This window comes from Pinus tabuliformis, chromosome X (assembly GCF_031772625.1).
Source record: "Pinus tabuliformis cultivar Carrire ecotype Pingquan chromosome X, CPIR1, whole genome shotgun sequence".
In the NCBI taxonomy this organism is placed as follows: domain Eukaryota; kingdom Viridiplantae; phylum Streptophyta; class Pinopsida; order Pinales; family Pinaceae; genus Pinus; species Pinus tabuliformis.
In genome coordinates this window covers 1,549,742,542-1,549,765,632 of record NC_142308.1, presented here as the reverse complement: position 1 = coordinate 1,549,765,632, position 23,091 = coordinate 1,549,742,542, and positions in this window count along the sequence as shown.

Here is a 23,091-nt window from a genome sequence, read left to right as displayed (position 1 = left end):
AAGTTTTATTTAATAATTAAATTAAAAATTAGAAAAACAATGAAAAATAAATTAAAAAAATTAACATATATTTTGACAACATGATATACCTCAATCTATACCATATAACATCATAATATTATATGTATTGATTATTAGTATAACCAAGAATATATATTTATTCTACATTTTACTAGTTGTGAGACAACTATAAAACAAAAATTGGGAAATTTTATTTATATATAAAAGATCTTCCCATCAAAATGAATAACTGCATATATCCAGTTGAAACAAAATTGCTTGAGAGGATATCTACACGGTGTTGTTAGAACTTAAAGGCCAAAATTCTTAGTATTGCATACACATAATAGGATTAATAGGCTAAACTACACAATCAAAAACTAAAATCAAGAATATATGACAACAAAATATGCATTCCATATTGACCTGTTACTTGGAGTCGTTTGGGAGAGAACTGAAGGGGTTTGAGGTGGGACGGAGAACTTCCAGGAACTAAGATTGGTCAGAAGAGGGAGGAGGAACAAAATTGGAGGGAATTGAAACAGAGGCCCTGACATAAAATCCTCGAGCTGGAGCACACTTACTTCCAAAGCGGCTCTCCTTTTCGAATGAAGATTGGTAAATAGCCATACCTCAACTTCCAGACCTCCCATTCCACCTATCTAGTCCAGACCCTCCATCTTCTAGTTAATTCCGTCAAGTCAAGTTTGTATTGAATTTTCTACCATGCATCACCATACTGCAAGTTGTTAGAGTGTTTCCTCGATTCATTTTAATCCATATCCTTCAAATACTAGGGCTGTCCAGAGAGAGGCGAGAATGAAAGACGAGTCATTGCCAAGAACTATGCGTGTCGAGGGATAAGTGAGAATGAAAAATGACTTATTACCAAGAACGAGATGGGAGCCAAAGTAAACAAAAATTCTTGCACCTATTTATGTAATTGTCATAATGAAAAGCCATCAATATTTGGCATGAGAACATGATAAGTCCCACCAGGATTGAGTGTGGCTCGACCAGAGCTTTAATTTGCAGGGTGTAGTGAAGTGCTTCTACGAGTGGGACGAGAGTGGTAAGTGACATCGGTTGAGATGCTTCCGATGATACTCTTGGAGTTGAATCGATACTATCGAAAAGATCAATAACAAAATTTGCACTGAAGTTAGAATTACGTTTAATAATTATTTTTTTTTGTTTGTGTTATTTATGTATTGAAGTTTAGTTATTCTTTTCTTTCTTCTGTTTTTTTGGTTTATTTTTGTTATTTATGGACTGAAGTTTAGTTATTTTTTAGTGGTCAAATTAGTATTGGAAATAATGCAGGAAAATAATGTTACTTGGAATTATATTTTGGTGGTTTTTAATGGGGCAGGTTTTTGCTCGACCAAATCTCTCTAGACCTTGGGTGATTGATCTATTTGTTACATAAAGACAAGCTCTTAGCCAAGCAAAATTAGTTTTCTCGTTTATACTATAACTGTTATTTTGCATGAGAATTTCTTTCGTATTAATCACATCATCCCGGTTTGGTCTACGGTTTGGTCTATGTTTAGAAAAAACTAATGTGGTTCATCCTCACGATGAACCACACTAGTGATTTCGAGAATGAACCACATATATTGATTTCAACTAATGTGGATTTATTTACATTAGTTGGTTCAAAACATCTACCAAATCCTGATAATGTGATTAATCAGAAAAATGTAAAGACAAGCTCTTAGCCAAGCAACATTAGTTTCCTCGTTTAAATACTATAACTGTTATTTTGCATGAGAATGTCTTTCGTATTAATCACATCATCTCGGTTGGGTATATGTTTAGAAATAACTATTCGTGTTAGAAAACCTGCACAGATGAATCTAGCTAGTAAAGGTTGAACACACAGCATTGCAGAGTAAGAACAGTAAAAGAAAGTCAAAAGAACAAAAAGAATTATTGATATTTAGGAAATAGGTTACAATGCTCATGATATAGCATCAATGGGTGAAGATCCCAAGGTAATGCGCCATAGTGGTGATCAATGAGAGGAGTTGACACCTACAACAAGTTCCAAAGAGAACTAGTCAATTGCAGAGTGAAAGGACGAGCAAATCAGGGAGTAAATCATGCAGAAAGGATCTTGCATGTAGTCTCATGCTTGCATGGATAGTCAAAGGTGCCAATATGGTGAAGATTCCAATGTTGAATCCTTGCATGTCAGTGAATTCTCTAACTAAGTGTCCGCATGCGCCAGTAACGAAGGTCTTAGGTATGTAGTACCTCCAACAGCCCCCCTGAACACCACTATGGGGAAAAATAGAACATGGTCCCTGGAAACTAAGGCCAAAGGTCACCCAAAACATAGTGCAACTTGTACTAAAATTGAGGAAAGAGGGAAAACCTCATGGGAAAACCCTCATCCCCCCCCCCCCAAAAAAAAATACAATGTAATAAAAAAAAGAGGAAAAAAAGACAATTGTTCACCAACTGTGTCCTTCACTCCAAGACGATCACATAGAGAGTGAAACTTCTGCTCAGTGAATGTCTTGGTGAAGATGTCTGCAGTCTGTTCTGCTGAAGGACAGAACTACAAATCAATGACCCGATCACGTACTAAGTCTTTTATGTAGTGCATATGGATCTCTATGTGCTTCGTCCGCTGCCGTTGTACTAGATCCCTGCAAAATTTGAGACTTCTCTGGCTGTCATACCAGATGATAGTGGGCTAGTGGAACTAGACACCCAACCTAGTGAGGAAGTGTTGTAGCCATAGAGCTTGAATGGTGATGTTGACTACTCCTCTGTACTCGTCCTCATCTGAAGAGAGAGAAATAGCAACATGCTTCTTGCTCGATCAATAGATAGGGCCAAACCCTAAATTGAGTGAATATCCATAGGTGGAATTGTGATCAATGTTGTTGCAAACGCAATCAGCATCTATGAAGCGAAGGAGATTCAATGTAGTGTCTGTTTCATAGTGAATCCTGAAGGTGATGGTGCCCTGCACATATTGGAGGATGCGCTTGGTAGCTTTCCAGTGTAGCTCATGCAGCTCCTGCATGTATCTGGAAACTACCCCTATTGCATATGAGAGATCTAGTGTAGAGTGGGTGTGGTACAGTAAGCTCCCCACTAGCTGTCGGTAGAGAGTAGTGTCAACTAATGGAGTGTTACCTCCATCCTCAAGGTGGACCCTAGAAAAAACTGGAGTCAGTGTTGGCTTGCAGTCAGTCATGTGAAATCTCTCTAGGAGATCTCATGCATACTTAGCCTGAGAGTGTTTGATGCCTGTGGCATCCTAGCTAATCTCAACACCAAGAAAGAAGTGCAATGGACCCACGTCCATCATCAAGAACCTATCATGCAATGTACTCTTGACTGTAGCAATGGTTGAAGCCGAGCTGTTGATGATCAGGAGATCATCCACATACAAAACTAAGATAAGAAGAGAGTCATGTGTCCTGAGCATGTAAACATTTGGATTAGACTTACATCTTTCAAATTTATGTGATAAGAGAAAAGAATCCATCTTCGCATACCAAGCTCTCGAGGCCTGCTTAAGGCTGTAGAGAGACTTCTTCAGTTTGCATATCAAAGATGAATCCTGAATGAAACCATGTGGTTGCTCCATGTAGATCTCCATAGATAGGTCTCCATGGAGAAAAGAATTCTTCACATCCATCTGATGTACTTCACACCCCTAAGCAGCCGTAATGGCAAGTGCAAGGCGTATGGAATCCATCTTTGCTACTGGAGCAAAGGTCTCATCATAATCAATCCCATGCACTTGTTGGAAGCCTTTTGCTACTAGCCTGGCTTTCTGTCTGGTGATTTTCCCATCTGCAATGCCCTTGGTACTGTAGACCCATTTGCATCAGACAAGTTTCCTTCCTGAAGGAAGGGGGGCCAAATTCAAGGTCTGGTTCTTGAGGGGGAAGTTGTACTTGTCCTCCATGGCGGGCTCCCAAGAGGGATTCTCAGTAGCCTCAGCATAAGGCTGCTGATCAGAAGACTGAACCAAATGACAATGTCGGGATGGCATTGGTTCAGTGGCAGTGAGGGCAAGAGGAGGCTTAATCAAATTTGAGCTAGTCCTCCGCAGATCAGAATTATCCCCCATAAGACCATTTCTAGCAGCTGGGTGGTCTTGTGCATATGTCTCACTTAAGCTCTTTGTTCTCCGATTTATGACAAGGGAAGTTGATTCACTATTGGAAGCCCGATCTGTGCTTGTGTTATAGACATATTTGGGCACCTTAACCCCAATCACATATGTCGATAAAACAAGGGCTCTTTAACCCCTAAAAGTGTTGTTTCATACCTTAAAGGATCATGGTCAACTGATTACATCATTTCCCAGAAGTTCCACTTGAAAAACCACTCAGAACTAACCAAAACTGGACCATATTGACTACTCCATGGTCAAGGTGCGATGTATACTAACTGGTACACTAGCCAGGTGTGATGCATACTAAAAGAGCCTTCTGTGGGGTGTGATGAGCAAGAATATACAAATGGAAAAGACAATTTTCTAAGTGGATGAGGAGGGAATCTTCTAAAAACTTCTCATATGACACTTGCCTCTCTAAATTCGCCCAGGGATGAGTAAGAGATCAAAGAAATCGCCAACTGGAACCAAGAACTATCAGTGGAATGACACTAATCAGAAACCTAGAGCTGACTCAAAGCCTTCAGGACATCTATATATGGATCCCTCATCTAAGAGATCTGGAGGCTGGAATTTTGTAATTTGTAAGGAAGTGTTGTTGGTTTCTCTTTGAGAAGGAACATTGTATTGTGGGGTGATCTTGCTTTTCATGAGGTGAAGAGGGCTTTGATGCTGGGAGGATGATGCTGGATTAGACAACTGGTTTGGAATCCTCTCTTTTACTATTAATAATGTTATTTGAGTTTTCCTCCATATAATCGTGTATTTGTGAATCTTGTTATTTGTGAATGCAATTGTATGGTCAATGTATTTCTGATTCTACATTGTTTATCATATCATAGATCGAGATGCTTATATGGTGTTTTGATGCTTTGCCTCTATAGATATTCTCTAAAGCGGGACAAGTAGGAGAGGAGTGGCAAGCTCTATCAGAGGAGAGAGGAAACAAGCAAGGAGCCAAGCAGAAGATCCTGGTTGGTCCTCTTTTGCTTCTCTCTTATCTATCATACATAAAGTAAATCACAATTTTCTTTGATTTTTTGTTTCAAAGATACCTACCCATCTTAGTGGGACTAGCAGATTGAAAAGACACTAGTTTTGCCAGAAACAAAATGGTGACTCCAATGGGGAGCGATTTGTTTGTTTGTTATTGTTGTTTGCTTTATAAACTACAGACATCGCCTGAAGTTAGCCAGCTAGCCTTCGAACTACTCTTGCTATGCAATTGCAAAGTATATGAATTCTAGTTCAGTCAATCTCTGGGTTGGTTTATGAACTGAACATCTCACTTACAAACATTCTATGTGCCCTTGTGGTAGCTCAATAACCTCCTAAGATCATACCCCTGTACTTTTTTTTTACTGTCCATCATAGCTCAGCTAAAATAACTGAACTTAGCTGCAAATTTTGAACAAAAACCCAAACTCAGTTTCGCTCCATGGCCCATCGCACTGTGTGTAACTGGCAACCTATATGCATCGCACCTCCTGTGTGTTGTAGGTGAGATGCATACCTATTTCCCTGAAGGAAAGGTGCGATGACTGAGTGTTACACAGTAATTTGTCACCATTGCTCACCGTCCTTATCGCCCTATTTCCATACATTGGAGGACGCATTCCGGGACCTGTGAGCAGTGACATAACCCAAAAACACTTGCATTATGTTTCCCTGAGTATGTACTTCATGTTCCCTGAAGACACCTTCTGCAAATTCTCCCTGAAAAGTACTCTTTTTCCATTTGCGCAGGTCCACAAGTATCTTACCCGCGCCAATCACTGAGATCCTCAAAAGAGGGCGCGACCATTGGCGCTCTGTCACAGAACAACACCCGCGCCAGCCCAGTTTGGTAATGATTTTTGCTAAACGCACGCCCATCTGTTTTTTCCCTTCGTACCACGAAGTCTTTTGAGGGAAAAATCCATCTGATAGAGGTCGAGAGCCATCATCTATCCTTGATATCTATCCACAGCGGCTTTTCAGAGATAATGCCAATCCACAATGGGTGTCTTGGTTCATCGAATCTTTCTCCCTTCTCCATCTATAAATATCTGTCCTCATGCATTAGACAAACTAGTTTTTAATTCTTGGAGGAATGCTAGTTGTGATTATGCTTGTCGTGAGTGATAGTGAAGCATAGAGAGGTTATGCTGCCGGAGAGGAGGTACATTGCAAGACACATATAGTTGCTCGCCCAGCCAGAGGAGAGGTTCAACGTCAGAACCTTGGTTGTAACTTTTCTTGTCTATTATTTATTAATGAACGACTACTGTTATGGTTCCAATCTTATTGTCTATTATAGTGATGTTTGATTTATTTCCTTTCTGACTGAAATATAGTTGTGCTTTGGTGGATTTTATGCTTGTCTTTATTTCTTCCGTTGCATGTGCAGGTGTCCGTTTGCAAGGATTGCAAGGATTGTGACCTGCCGGAGTGAGGGAGCGGGAATACCAACTCTGCCTCGACTACAGCGTTGGATTCCAGGTTGGTCTTCTTAATTCACCTTTAATGTACAACTAGGAACTTGCGTGGCAGCGTGAATCGATTGTGGCTAGTTCTGTTTTAGGCTAGTGGGATCGCCTCTGTCCGCAGAGGGGATTTACCTATCCAACAATTTGGCGACTCCGCTGGGGAGAAGCTATTTGGAATTTGTCTTGCATGTTAATTTTCTCTTGCTTGCTTGAGTGAATGAGCTTTCTGGGTCAGTTTTGAGATTGTTATTTGCTGTTTGATCCATCTGAGCACTGTCGGCCCGACCTGGGGTCGTGTTATTTATTTTTTAGCCGGCAAGCTTAGTTGGCGCGGTTTTTATTCTGACAGTTGCGCCAGTTGGCGCATGTTTCCCAACAGCAACTCGCGCCAATCTTTTGGTAGCGCAAGTTGCAGGCTGACAGTCGCGCTAGCCCTGTGAATTTTGCCTATGTGTCAGTTGGAAGCTCTTTCGGCCCAGATTTTTATCTTTTTATATCTCTTACAACCTCTGGAAGTGTGTTGAACCTCTGTTTGACTGTTTTTGGCCTTTATCCTTCAGTTGTTTGCTGATTTCTATTGATTTTCGTCTCAGCCCTAGAACATCTAGTGGCTTCGCATGTCTAGCCTTCTGTGGGAAGTTTCGGTCTTTTGATTTTCCAGTCAACTTGTTGGTTGTGTTCTGCACCTATCTAGTGATTGTTAAAGCTTGGTCTTCTATGCTTTGGGTGATTCACTTCTAGCTTCTCTGGATTTTGCTCGACTTCATTTGAACTTAGATTACATGGTTCATTGAAAGTCTTTGTGTTTCTCCTTGCTTGGATAGTTCATCTTGGTGTTTCAGAATTGGTTCCATTTCATCAAGTGAACTTGGTTTGTTTATACTTGTGAATATCTCTTAAGATTTGTTTAAATGCATCATGCCATCTTAAAGGAAAGAAAAACAAAAGATCTTTTGCATCATATTAGTTAGCGTTTATTGTTATTTGTTGCTATTAAAAAGAAAAATAAAAATTCATTTCTTGTTATTAGCTGCATCAGGATCTTTGTTGTTTGCTGAGTGATCATTTTGTTTGTGTAAAGATCTCAACCCTCCTGTAGATAGAATTCATCGAATGAAATGGTATAGTTTTGGCATGTAGTTTGCATCTAAGAAGCTTTTGAGATATCACATGCGGTAGGACCAAAAAACTGAAACATAATTGAAGATAAACTTTAAAATAAACTCAATGAACATAACAACGCATTGGAACCTAACGCAAACATTCTAGAGGTCTAGGTTAGAGACGTGTTCCGGCGTCTTTAAACCTGGTAGCTTACCGTTGAGTGGTTGGGTGATTCCTCCACGGTGAAACGATAGGTGCCAATACGGACTGTGCCCCCACGTACCGTCGCGTATATATTGGGGGACCCCTATAGGATTAAAACCTTTTATCCATAGGAAGCCGAGTCTGCCGCCTTACAAGCCGTAATGCACTGAACACAGCATTCGGGAAGATTGACTGCAGTACGGGAAGTCCTTGGTTTTCATCTGATTGCCGAGGTGTATAAGCAGTTTTACGGATTGTTTGGTAAACCTCTTGCCTAGTTTTCCAGAGCAGTCACTTTTGATCCTTTTCGGACTCCCTAAAAGAAAAGGTGCCTGTGAGCGTCTTGTCACTTCGTGCTCATTAAATATTCGAAGGAGACTAGAGTCATCTTTTGTCCTTTTCTCGACTCTTAAAACATGAAAAGGTCAAGTCGTGTCTTTGCGTCTTAAAATTTATCTGGCTACGATAACATCTACCCAATTAGATTTTGTTTGCGATTAGCTTGAGTAGGATTATTTCTCGTTCAATGGCATCCTTCCCTGAGCCCACCGGCCAAGGTGTTCCCCCTGATGGAAACCCTCGTCCATTTCCTGCTGTTGGAAATGTCGGTGTTCAGTATATCGCAACTTTGTCTTTGCCTGGGTTAACCATCGGTTTGCCCGTGTGGTTGTTTTCAAACTCGGTGGTCTCGAGTGTGATAACTCCTGTTCCACCACCACCTCCTCCACCCGAACAACATCATGTTGATCCCAAGGTGGACCCCTTCCCTTCTTCGCCTATTGCTGCGTCCTCATCTTCTACTTCGCCTGGTGAAACTCTGGATTTAGGTAACCAGGTGGCTAAGAAGAAGAAGAAGAAGACCAAAAAGAAGAAGTCTCCCAAGGGAAAGGTTGCATCTACCCCGAGTATACCTCAAGTAAAGCCACCTTCTGCTCCTCCGCGGAAGGCTAAGTTTCCTTGTCGATTATGCAAGGAGGACCATTTTCTTACTGATTGTCCTGGTATTCCCAGGATCCTAGATATATGGTCCCGTGACCCGACTCACCCCTCATCGTCGCAGATTGACGATACCTTATCAGCTGGTAAGGGAAAAGGGAAGGTTCGTTTCCCTTGTCGACTTTGTGAAGGTAATCATCTCCTTCGCCTTTGTCCACTTATGGATGAAGCCTCCCGTCTTTTGGAAAGTCTGTCAGCTCCCTTACCTCAACTACCCGCTGGATATCAGCGTCTTTTTGCAACTGCAGATCATCTCTCCGCTAACCAAGAGATCAAGCATGATTCCTCTTTGGTCCAGCCTTCTCTTCCCGAACCTGGCTGTGCTCAGCCTGTTCCAAACCAGTCCCTAGTCGGAAAGAGTGTTGATTTACGTTCATCATCTATGCACCACTTTGTTCCGGGAGTGTTTATCATCAAGGATGAACCATCTGAATCCAAACCAAACGAAAGTCCAAAGGTCCAGATGACAAGTGACCCGGTCTTTCAAGAGGTCCAGATGACAAGTGACCCGGTTTTGCCTTCAGAAGTTCCATCCTCAGATGATATTATCACTGTAAAGAATGAAGACCACACCGTCCAAACTCTATTCATAAACACAGACTCTTATGATCAAGTGAGCATCCCTCTCATTCCTTCGCAGCAGGAAGGAAGTTCATCAGAGTCATATCCGGCCGTTTATCCGGTCCCACCTCCAAGCAACCTAGTTGTTTCCTTCAATTGGGATCAACTAGGTAATCCCTGGTTACCAGCTTCCATACCATTTCAAATTATAGTTCAAGTCTACCGAATGGTTATGGCCGGTACCATTATTGATGAGGGATCTCCTGTGAGCATCCTTTCTTCAACAGCTTGGGAAGCACTTGGTTCGCCACTGCTTCTTCCTGAGATGAGAAACCTTACAGGTTTTCATCGAGAAACCATTCGACCTTTAGGAATTCTTCCCAATGTACCTATCACATTAGAAGGGAAGACCGTTCAAATGGGCATCATGGTAGTCCAAGGTCTGTTAGATTACAATTTACTCCTTGGGCGAGACTATATTTATCGCATACGCGCAATTGTGTCCTCACTCTTCAGAGTGATGTGTTTTCCGCACGAAGGAAGGACGATCAAGGTCGTAGACCAACTTTCGTTTCCCGGTTCACACTTCACATATAGTCATCTACCATTCCTAAATGGTCTTATTTCCACAGGAAATGCCTCAACATCCAGTCCGTCCTCCTGATGACGGCAGCTGACCCGGGCGCGTGACTGAAGCCCGGGGGGCATGCATCCTCCTTTTCAAAATCGAGTCTTTCCAAGTGAACCTTCATTCCATCCACTCCGTGAATGCCATGAAGCTTGGGGGGCATGTACCTCGATTTGCATTATCATGCTAGGGGCATGCAAATTTATAGCAAGCATAGTTTTTCGTTTCAAGCTTGTGTAAACATGAAACCGAATCCAAGCAAAGTTCTCCATGGTTCAAGCTTGTGTAAAAATGAACCCATACCTGATTTACATCCCGTGATTACCTTTTATCTGCTAAATTATGCTAGATGAGCCTTGGTTGTTTCATTCCATCACCACCATCTCTTTGGCCGACCATATGCTTTCACTTGGTTGTTTATCCTTTCCTGAGGAACCGCAGCGATGAGTGGTTTTATTAGCCAGCTTCTTGACCATTACATGTTTTGAGCAGTTCCACCATTACCGGAACCAGTTGCTACTCTTTATACCACTCGTTCCTCTAGGACGAGTCTCCTTTAAGCTCTTTTCAGACTCGTAAAATATGAAAAGATTGCCGAGTATTTTTTTCCTTTTGACTCGTTAAAGAGAATAAAAATGGAGGTTTGCTTTCAGCTCTTTTTCTGACCATTTAAAAAAGGAAAAGATTGCCGAGTTACTCCTCTTGACTCGTTAAACGTTAATAAGGGGCGGTCGTTTTAAGTTATTTTTATCGACCGTTAAAACATAAAAAGATTACCGGGTTTTGTCGTTTCAAACTCGTTAATGGTCATGAAACGACGTGATTTCAACCGCTTTTTTACTTTTTCAGGTCGGAATCAATATTTATGAAAAGTACTCCTCGATCGTAATGGTCGGGCGGTTCTTTCGAGCATTATTTTATACTTTTTCGGGCCCGAGAGACACAACTTTACGAAAAATGACACCCCTAGAGTTTCCTTTTCTGCTGTCTTTTCAAACTCTCTAAACATGAAAGGACGCCGAGTTCTTCCTTTGTCAGACTCGTTAAAACCTGATGACATCGGATTTTGTCGAAATTACGTACCACAAGCATATGCTATCCCCATCAAGCTTGTTAAAAATAATTGGGGTACTCGCCAGAAATGGCGGGGGAAAAAAGGAACCATAGTTACCGTCGTGTCGGCAGTATGTCGCTCTTGAACATGGCACTTCTCTGCTTTCGTGTCCAGGGTGGGGATATCTCATCTCATATTTTTCACTTGCTTCCATGGACTTGGGTACCCTATTTGACCTCTCATCTACTCATTTCCTCATCATCATGACCTTTGATCCATCGGTGTCAAATACTGCCAATTCCACTATCGTGCCGCCGATATGTTCAAGAGAAGTTGACCTCTGAAAAGAAACAACCTCCATCTGATAGTTCACATGATCTTGATTCACAACATTATCTCTTTGTCTCGTGTCGATGATGTGGGAAACATTATGGCCCACCTTCGATCAAGGTCACTTCCTGTCGACTTCAGCTCATTATCCAGGAAGCTGATCTAGAGACTCCCTTCCGGTGCCTTGGAGCCTGCATGCCTTAATGGCAGGTTCTTCGTGTTCGACGTGAGGTTTTCATCATTGGCCTCCGATCGAATGATTCTACGGGTGTTCGATGCCAGCTCATTAATTCGCACGCTGTAGATTGTACCTATAGTACCTTGAGGGCCATTGTCATTATTGGTGGTACCTCTCGCGTCTGTTAACAGTTTCCACTATTGACTGGTAATCAGACGATGTTCATGCATGCTCGACTTCAGCTCATATATTCGCATGCTTGAACTTGTACTCTTGTTCGGGTCGAGATGGAGCGCAAGACCCTGGATTGTGTCTGTTGTAATCCAGGCGTGATTCTTGATACATGACTCATTCACTGGATGGCTGCGACCATACCTGAGTCAATTCATTGATCCTAACCAGATCGTTGCGTCCATACTATGGATCTAGATTATTTATGTACTCCCTTATGGATGGCTGCGACCATACCACGTGCATCATGTAATTGAACTATCAGTCGTGTCTCTCAATGCAGATCCTCGACGGCAGCTATATGTGTTCTTGTGTGTTCCTATAAAGCATTTCACCCCTCTCTCTCCCTCTCGGACTTGATGCTTTAGGGGGCATCTGTTACACAGTAATTTGTCACCATTGGTCACCGTCCTTATTGCCCTGTTCCCATACATTGGAGGACGCATTCCGGGACCCGTGAGCAGTGACATAACCCAAAAACACTTGCATTATGTTCCCCTGAGTATGTACTTCATGTTCCCTGAAGACACCTTCTGCAAATTCTCCTGGAAAAGTACTCTTTTTCCATTGGCGCAGGTCCACAAGTATCTTACCCACACCAATCATTGAGATCCTCAAAAGAGGGCGCGACCATTGGCACTCTGTCACAGAACAACACCCGCACCAACCCAGTTTGGTAATGATTTTTGCTAAACGCACGCCCATCTTTTTTTTCCCTTCGTATCACGAAGTCTTTTGAGGGAAAAATCCATCTGATAGAGGTCGAGAGTAATCATCTATCCTTGATATCTATCCACAGTGGCTTTTCAGAGATAATGCCAATCCACAATGGGTGTCCTGGTTCATCAAATCTTTCTCCCTTCTCCATCTATAAATATCTGTCCTCATGCATTAGACAAGCTAGTTTTTAATTCTTGGAGGAATGCTAGTTGTGATTATGCTTGTCGTGAGTGATAGTGAAGCATAGAGAGGTTATGCTGTCGGAGAGGAGGTACATTGCAAGACACATATAGTTGCTCGCCCAGCCAGAGGAGAGGTTCAACGTCAGAACCTTGGTTGTAACTTTTCCTGTCTATTATTTATTAATGAACGACTGTTGTTATGGTTCCAATCTCATTGTCTATTATAGTGATGTTTGATTTATTTCCTTTCTGACTGAAATATAGTTGTGCTTTGGTGGATTTTATGCTTGTCTTTGTTTCTTCCGTTGCATGTGCAGGTGTCCGTTTGCAAGGATTGCAAGGATTGTGACCTGCTGGAGCGAGGGAGCGGGAATACCAACTTTGCCTCGACTACAGCGTTGGATTCCAGGTTGGTCTTCTTAATTCACCTTTAATGTACAACTAGGAACTTGCATGGCAGCGTGAATCGATTGTGGCTAGTTCTTGTCACACGGAATCAGTCAAAAGTGCGAACACAACCGACCTTCCTAGAAGTCTAAGACATTCTAATGACAAACAAAACAAACTGGAGCTATCCTTCTCTAAACATGCATTATGATATGAGAAATCAAGTGTTTCGTTCTTACCTTTGTCCAAACGCTGTTGTAGAAGTCCAAGCTTTGTTGATCTGGATGAGCTCCTCCTTTTCTCCAAAACCTGCAATCACCAACAGTCAAACAATTAAATAGCACCTGATTATAACATAAAACAAAGCATATCCAACATATAGACCAAGGAGTACATGAAATAACCCATAAACAACAAGTTATTGAGAAGAATGGACCAATTTGCATTAAAGGTAATCAAAAGGAACCATTACAACCTGAGCCTTGGTGTTGTGCAAGCTCCTTCCAGGGTCCACGAGAGTCTTCCTCTACTTTGACAAAGCTCACCCACTTCCAAATAGAACAAGCAAAGATGGCAATCTCTCCTCACAAGTTTCTAAATGGGAGTCCTAATTCCTGCAACATTTACCCTTAGAAAATGTATAGCTTCAACCTCCCCTCCTTCTGGCCCAATGCCTGTATTTATAGTACTCAAGAGGAGGTTAATTAGGTCCACCATCAATGGGATAGTCCCCTCTTTGGATGGGATCACTCCCTTATTGATGGGATAAGTTCCTCTTTGATAGGAGTGCATGAACCATCTGGAGGCGCCCAATACACGTCGAACAACCTTCTAGAATGCTCTAGAAATGACCACAAGTAACTTTTTAAAGATGAAACTTGCGCATTCTAACTTTTACAGGGGGACGCACCTGTCCCTTTACATACAGAGCGTCTTCGGACGCAGCTTTTGTGAACATTGGGAGCTTCCCCGCAGGTAAGTTTGAGAGAACCTGCGTCCCCAGAGATAAATACATTTATACAAGACTTTCTCTCTTTTTGGAGTTTGAAATGGAGAGCAGAGGCATAAGACTTGCCTAAGAGGGTAGCATGACTGTTGATTGAGCCATACTAATTGTAAATAGTCATGGTGACATTTTTTAGTGTAACAGATTGCCCCCTAAAGTGCGAAGCCTGGAATAGATTAGGGTTTGTAATATCTAGGAAGGGTGAAGCGCTTTATCATTTCAAGGATTATCCCGTGGAGAGCCTGGTCAGAACCCGCAATTTTCAACACAAAATACATGTATAAGATTATATCATCACTGAGGTAGGCATTCCCATACTCAGATCAAAACTTTAACTAACAGACTAACTATTCTGATACAGGAATGATTTTGCAGTACATCACAATCATAGACTTTTGTAGACACAGTATGGGCGCAGCCATCTGTTTGTGATTAGTCTACTTAGATAATGAATACAAAACTCCTCGCAACCTGGATGGTAGAAACTAGATCCAGGGTCTTCATTTCTACTTCTCGAATTGGTACGATTCTAGCCATGCGAATAAATGAGTTGATGTCGAACATGGTAGAAACCACTTGATTACCAGTCGATGATGTAAACTGTTAACAAGCGTGAGAGAGACCACCAGTAATGTCAATGGTTCTCAAAGTACCCAGTACAATCCATGAGATGTGAATGAATGAGTTGATGTCGAACATTTCACGGAATCCTTCGATCGAAAGTCAATGATGTAAACTGACGTCAAAGGCGAGAAACCTGCCATTAATGCATGCAGACTTCAAGGTACTGACGATTTCTAAGTCATCTCTCTAGATAATGTGCTGATGTCGATAGAAAGCGACTCGTTGCAGGCAAGCCTGCAACACGAAATCATTGTTCAAGTTGAAGAAATGTTGATGTAAGGACTGACTCAGGGATGGTCAAATGGATGACAAGTATTTTGCAGATGAAAGTTTTACTTGCAGACCTCTTGAACACATAACGACATGACAGATGGCTTGGTGACGAATAACTCAAAGTTAATCCCTGAAACCCGGTTAAAGACTTTCAAAGGTGGTTTGATCAACTGTGAGGTGAAGAATTTCCCAACCCAGGTGAATGAAAAAGTGTCGCGTTCAAGAGTGGTAATAAAGTTTCTTCTGAGACAAAGGATAACAAATAGGCTCATTCTTCTCTTTTTTCCTCCACCATTTCTGGCAAGTACCTCTTTATTTTTAACAAGCTTGAGGAGGATAACATGTGCTTGATTATAAGCTCATCCTTCGGATGAGTCCAACCTAGTTTTGATTCGAACCCTAGGAAGGAGTGGTTCGTTCCTGTTTGTAATTGAACAGGTCCTTTACTGTGAAATGTTTAACGAGCCCAGTATAGGAGAAACTCGGTGTTTTTCAATTTTAGAGAGTCTGAAAAACTTAAGAAGACTCCAAGTTGAACTTTTTCGTAGATTTGTGTCCCTCAAGCCCGAAAAAGTATAAAATAATACCTGGGGGAACCTCTTGATCTTGCGACCAAGGAGTACTTTCATAATTAGTGCCACTGACCTGAAAAGTAAAAAGCGATCAAGGACACATCGTTTTATTTCCGTATCGAGTTTGAAACGACAAAAACCCGACAATCTTTTCTTGATTTTACGGTCAGAAAAGAGCTATAAGGGGACCATCTTTTAATTCTGTTTTAACGAGTGTAAAAGAAACGCTCGGCAATCTTTTCATATTTTAGGAGTCAGAAAAGGGCTTAAAAGATGACTCCAAGGTTTCACTTTTTCATAAGTTTTAACGAGTTCGAAAAAATGATAAAAATGTACTCATGATTTTCATTTTTTCGTAAGTTTTAATGAGTTCGAAAAAATGATAAAAATGTACTCATATGGCCGACTTTCAATTTAATTTACGAGCAGGAAAAGACGGAAAGAACTCGGAATTTTCATTTGTTTTACGAGAATGAAAGATAGCAAAATAATCTCGGTATTTTCATGAGTTTAACGAGTCTTGAAAATAACTGAAATTGACTCGAAATAGGTTTCATTTTTACAAAAGCTTGAAACAGATAAAAACTATGCTTCAAAGTAGTTTCATTTTTACACAAGCTTGAAATAGAGAGAAAATTGTGCTTGATGCCCCCTAAGCGTAACTACTAGAGCGCATGCCCCCCCAGCTTCATTTCATTCAACCAGTTGGATGAAATGAAGGTTGAGTTACGAGATCATTTGAAAGACTCGACCTAAAACTATAAGAAAATTATGCAAAAAACTGAAATAACTAACCTAAATACTTAACATTTATGAGATCTAGTCAATCTCTCGACTCAAGTAGAGGAGGATTTGTTTCATTTTTTAACGAGCTTGACACAGGAAAAGAACTATGCTCGGATTCAGTTTCATGTTTACGCAAGCTTGAAACGAAAAACTATGCTTGTTATAAGTTCACATGCCCCCAACATAATGACGCAAAACGAGGTACTACCCCCCCCAAGCTTCATTTCATTCAATGAGGTGGATGGAATGAAGCTTTACTTTCAAGATCTTGGAAAGACTTGTGGGAGTTGTTTCATTTTTTAGTGAGGTTGACACAGGAAAAGAACTGTCCTCAAAACCCTTGTTTCATTTTTTAAACGAGCTTGACACAAGATAAGGAACTATGCTCATAACTATTTCTACAATCTACCTAACAAAAAACTTTACTCTAAAAACCTTGATTCATTTTTTAACGAGCTTGACACAAGACAAGGAACTATGCTCTACAATCTACCTACTTAACCTACCCTTGTTTCATTTTTTAATGAGCTTGACACAAGACAAGGAACTATGCTCAAAAAGTTTGCATGCCCCCAGTATAATGATGCAAAGCGAGGTGCATGCCCCCCAGGCTTCATTGCATTCATCCGGCTGGATGGAATGAAGGTTTACTTTCAATATTTAACTTGAAAAGGGAGTTGTTTCATTTTTAAGGAGGTTGACACAAGAAAAGAACTATCCTCATACCTGATTCATTTTTTAACGAGGTTGACTCAGTAACAGGAACTGTCCTCATACCTGATTCATTTTTTAAAGAGGTTGACTCAGTAATAGGAACTATCCTCAAAACCCTACTTTCTAAAATCTACCTACGTATCCTAAAATCTACCTGATTCATTTTTTAATGAGGTTGACTCAGTAACAGGAACTATCCTCTAACACCCTGTTTCATTTTTTAACGAGGTTGACACAGGAACAAAACTATCCTCACCAACTGATTCATTTTTTAACGAGGTTGACACAGTAAAAGGAACTTTCCTCGTACCATCCAGTTTCATTTTTTAACGAGGTTGAGAGAGGAACAAACTATCCTCGTAACATTGATCATGGCTTCCAACTGGAAGAAAGACATGTCAATGGACACACCTTGATCATGGCTTCCAAAAGGTCTTCATCCGAAGGAAGAATAGTTTTTTGGAAGGAACACACATCAAGGGACTCAAAAGGGATAAGAACATCGTGTTCAAATAATCCCATAGAGTTTTCCATGTCAATTACCGGATCTAAATCAACAGTGAGAGGCTCACTTACATCGGTAACTGAAAACATGGGACCAGTTGCCACATAATTAACCCGTGGCAGGGTAGATACTACTTTAGAATCAGGAACATTTAGGGGTGTCATATTATTGGTAGTTGAGACAAGACTAGGGAACGAAAGCTGGTCTACAGTCACAATACTGCCATTGTGAGGGAAAGACATCACGCGAAAGAGTGTCGATACGACAGCTTTCGTTGCATAAACATAGTCTCGCCCAAGGAGTAAATTGAAATCCAAGGGACCTCGAACTACCATAAGATCAATACAGACAGTTTTACCTTCCAAGGTAATAGAAAACTTAGGAAGAATCCCTAAAGGTTCACTGATGGTTCTGTTAAAAGCTTTCAGATTCTACGTAATAGGCACAAGCTGAGGGGAACCCAAAGCTTTCCAAACAGTTGAGGATAAAATACTGACAAAAGCACCTTCATCTACCTGAGTACGATGTATGTCCCTACCACCAGCCTTGACAATGATTTGGAAAGGGATAGAGGAAGGAAGACGAGGTTCTGTCAGTCTATTCCAATCAAAGGAAAAGACCTCAGTACTTGGAGGGGGTTCTGTAGAAACAGGTGAAATGCCCCCCGGCATAGAAGAATCTGATGTAACAAGAAGAACTTGAGCGGTATGAAGTTCACTCTCTAAAGAGAAAGTGGGATCGACCGAATGTGAAATTGAATCGACCACTTGATCAACTAATGGATCATCAACCTGAGTGACATGAGTTTCACTCTCCAATGGGAGAGTGTGATCGACTGTTCTTGAATTTAGATCAATCACTCCGTCAGTTGACGGTAGGTTGGGAGAAAGTTTATGGTAACCAGTTGGAAATTCTTGCTGTGGAACAGTAAGTTTTTCCAACAATGTTGAGGCTTCATCCATGTGAGGGCAAATGTGAGTTTGATGACTCCCTTTGCATAACTTACAAGGAAACCTAACTTTACCCTTTTTCCCAGGAACCTGACTATCACTGGTTGATGGATCAATGGAAAGTTGATGAGATGTTTCTGACCATACTTCCAAGACCTTTGGAATACCAGGGCAATTGACAAGGAAGTGGTCACCCTTACAAAGCCTACAAGGGTATTTGGGTTTACGATGCATGTCAGAATTTGCCTCAACACAACTAACACTTACAGCCATGGTTGGTTGGTTGACTTCTTTCTTATCTTGCTTCTTCTTCTTCTTCCATTTCTTCTTCTTCTTAGCCTCCTGGTTACTAGCATCAAGGCTTTTACCAGGCGAAGAGGAAGAAATGGAGGAAGAAAAATTAGGCGAAGAAGGTAAAGGGTCAACAGAAGGTTGGTGATGTTGAGATGGTGAACTCTGTTGAAGTGAAGCATCCGGTTGAGATGGAACAATTGGAGTACTTTGGGCCAACGAAGTTGAAAATAACCATATCGGTAATCCTATTGTAAATCCAGGTAATGACAAAGTAGCCATATAAGGAGGACCAACATTTCCAAAGTAAGGAAAAGTACTAGGATTCTCGTTAGGAGGGGTTCCTAGGTTGACAAATTCCGGAACATTTGCCATTATATTCAACTTCAGTGAATTTTATTAACAATTTAAAACTAAAATTAACAATTCACAATGCACACCTAACAATTAAAATTCACAATTCACACCTATGGTCTCTAAAAGTAAAAACAAACAAATTAACACGCGCTATCAAATCTAGGAGTCAAACCACACACAAACAGTAAGCTCTCCGGACCGAAAACACTAGTTGGTGATGAAGCCCAACCTCGCAGAATCCAGTACAGAAATAGTGGGTGGAACAGTTACCCCGGCAACCTGCTTAATGAATAGACTGGACCAAGTTCCTCCACTTTAACCGTCTCGAGTGAAGTGAACCCCCCAGAAAATCCAAGTGAGTATAACCGACGTCTGCTCCAGGTACAGTGGGATCTTCCCTCCACCGTCACCTTGGGTAGAATCCTAAGATAATGGTCACTAAGGTTACCAACAGCAACAAATGCACCTGGGGGAACAGTCTACACTCCGACAGCACGCAAGGGCAGAGTATCAAGCTCAATCCCCTTGCCGGCTCCTTGACAATAATCCAAGGTTTACCGACAAGTGACCCCCGACTCCTCGACAATGGTTAATCCGAGGTTTACCGTTTGTAATATGTGCGTGTCTGGCATCGTTCCCAACGAGGGAGGATTGATCCCCTCACTGGTTCGGACACGAGCTCGTGCTTCTCCTTTAAGAGGAGCTTTCCCAGAGTACAAATGAAACAGGTGGATTTATCCTACCACAAGATGAGCTACTTGTTTGGTTTTGCTGTCTTGGAGAGTTAATTACTCTCCTACTCCAAGACACTAGCCTAAGCTATGTTGGTGTTTCAGAGCCCTAGAAATGTAAAAATTACTAGATGAATTTTAATTAAGCGTTGTGTTATTAAGGCTGTTATTACTCAAATGGGTAAATGGAGATGAAACCAATGGTGTTATGACCCGACTCAACTGAATGCAATCGAATATGATAATGTAATCTTTTCAATTCGATGAATCCTAACTAAAGTAAGGAGAGAGTTTCCATTCACGTCCAACAATGCAAAAAATTGATCACTAAGAGAAAATATAACAAATTCTCTAATGCACTAATTTCATCAAGAAAAACTAATGCAAATCAATTCCAAACCATTTTTATTTTTATATTTTTGTTTAAATTCAAATCAAAGAAAGCTGATCTAAATCTACGATTGATTTTTCAGAATGTAAACTATGCAATTGTAATCTAAGCACAATTCACTTGAAAATTATGCAAATGTAATCTATGCACATTTTTCATTCATATTCTGAAAATGAGAATTCTAATTATACAAATCTAATCTATGCAAGAGAATTCTCAAACACAAGACGATTCTAATGTAATCTAAGAACCAATCAAGTGCAAGTCGAGAAAATTGGGCGAGAGTTCCAAAGATCAAAAATAAAAACACTCAAAGGCGATTAACACTCATACACAATTTAGCCCAAGTAATGACCAAAGGAAATCAAATCAAGAATTTCTCAAAAAAGAGACTCAAAACACCCAATTGATGAAAGCTTAGAGCAGGAATGCTAATGAAACAAGCTTAGGTGAAGATTTTTGGCAAGGGACTAATGAATCTGGGCAGAAAAAACTAAGAAAAAACAAAATCTAAGAGCAAAAAGTGTAAAAAATGGAATTTTCTCAAATTTTGGCAGGGGACGCAGGCAACCCGTTAGCACAGGTGCGGGCCCGCTCTGTGCACACAGCAAAAGCGCGTCCAGGGACGCACTGTGCAACACTCAGAGGGTGCGTCCTACTGAAAAACTGAAGAAAAACCAAAATAAAACTAATCCTAAGCTAACCCACCCAGAGACAGAATCACAGAGCCAAAACTAGAAAAATAAACCAATTTTCTCAAAGCAAAGTTCACACAAAGGAAAATACCTTTCTCATCAATGGAATCCCCAGCGGAGTCGCCAATTTGTCACACGGAATCAGTCAAAAGTGTGGACACAACCGACCTTCCTAGAAGTCTAAGACATTCTAATGACAAACAAAACAAACTGGAGCTATCCTTCTCTAAACATGCATTATGATATGAGAAATCAAGTGTTTCGTTCTTACCTTTGTCCAAACGTTGTTGTAGAAGTCCAAGCTTTGTTGATCTGGATGAGCTCCTCCTTTTCTCCAAAACCTGCAATCACCAACAGTCAAACAATTAAATAGCACCTGATTATAACATAAAACAAAGCATATCCAACATATAGACCAAGGAGTACATGAAATAACCCATAAACAACAAGTTATTGAGAAGAATGGACCAATTTGCATTAAAGGTAATCAAAAGGAACCATTATAACCTGAGCCTTGGTGTTGTGCAAGCTCCTTCCAGGGTCCACGAGAGTCTTCCTCTACTTTGACAAAGCTCACCCACTTCCAAATAGAACAAGCAAAGATGGCAATCTCTCCTCACAAGTTTCTAAATGGGAGTCCTAATTCCTGCAACATTTACCCTTAGAAAATGTATAGCTTCAACCTCCCCTCCTTCTGGCCCAATGCCTGTATTTATAGTACTCAAGAGGAGGTTAATCAGGTCCACCATCAATGGGATAGTCCCCTCTTTGGATGGGATCACTCCCTTATTGATGGGATAAGTTCCTCTTTGATAGGAGTGCATGAACCATCTAGAGGCGCCCAATACACATCGAACAACCTTCTAGAATGCTCTAGAAATGACCACAAGTAACTTTTTAAAGATGAAACTTGCGCATTCTAACTTTTACAGGGGGACGCACCTGTCCCTTTACATACAGAGCGTCTTCGAACGTAGCTTTTGTGAACATTGGGAGCGTCCCCGTAGGTAAGTTTGAGAGAACCTGCGTCCCCAGAGATAAATACATTTATACAAGACTTTCTCTCTTTTTGGAGTTTGACATGGAGAGCAGAGGCATAAGACTTGCCTAAGAGGGTAGCATGATTGTTGATTGAGCCATACTAACTGTAAATAGTCATGGTGACATTTTTTAGTGTAACAGTTCTGTTTTAGGCTAGTGGGATCGCCTCTGTCCGCAGAGGGGATTTACCTATCCAACACTGAGTGATACTGTTTATCTCTTTTGAATTTGGTTTTTTCTCCTTGTTTTCAGCTCTATTCAGTGGTTTTGCTACTTATGATCAGTATCTCATTACTGAAGCCTCCTTCCTTTACATTATTCAGCCTCCATTGATTAGGATTTGTAAATGTCTTTTATGTATTTTTCATGATTTACAGTCCTTATTTGTCAAAAGTAGCTTAATCGAACTATCGATTTTGATGCAAAAGTGTCGTAATTGAATTTTGGGTCAATAAGAAGAGTGTCGTAAAGTCTTCCTCCTCTAGATAGTCAATTGTACATTTTTCATTGTATTTGATTTGAATTGTCAATATTTGAAGTGTCGAAAGAATTTTTCCCTTTGAAATCGGAAGTGTCATTTTATTCTTCCTTTAATTTTGACAAAGAAATTGTTGAAATGTCGCTTTGAAGAAAATAGTTCAGATCTGTACTTAGTTTTCCTTTTTGGCATTTTCACATTAAGGAAACGAAAAACAAATACATGCATTTGCATTTTTCATTTAGATTGTGTGCGAAAGATGATTTAGGAAAAGCGCATTTAGTGTGTTCTCTTTGCTCTCCGTTTAAAAAATCGTACTCTTCTTTCCTTAGTAGCTAGGATTTTCATTGCTAAAAGAAAATAAATGACTGTTTATCATTTTAGATTGCATATTTAGGAATTTTACATCTACATCATGCGGCAAACCTTGAAAGACAAACTTCTAAAAACAATCAACTCTAAAATAAATCTCAATGATCATAAGAAC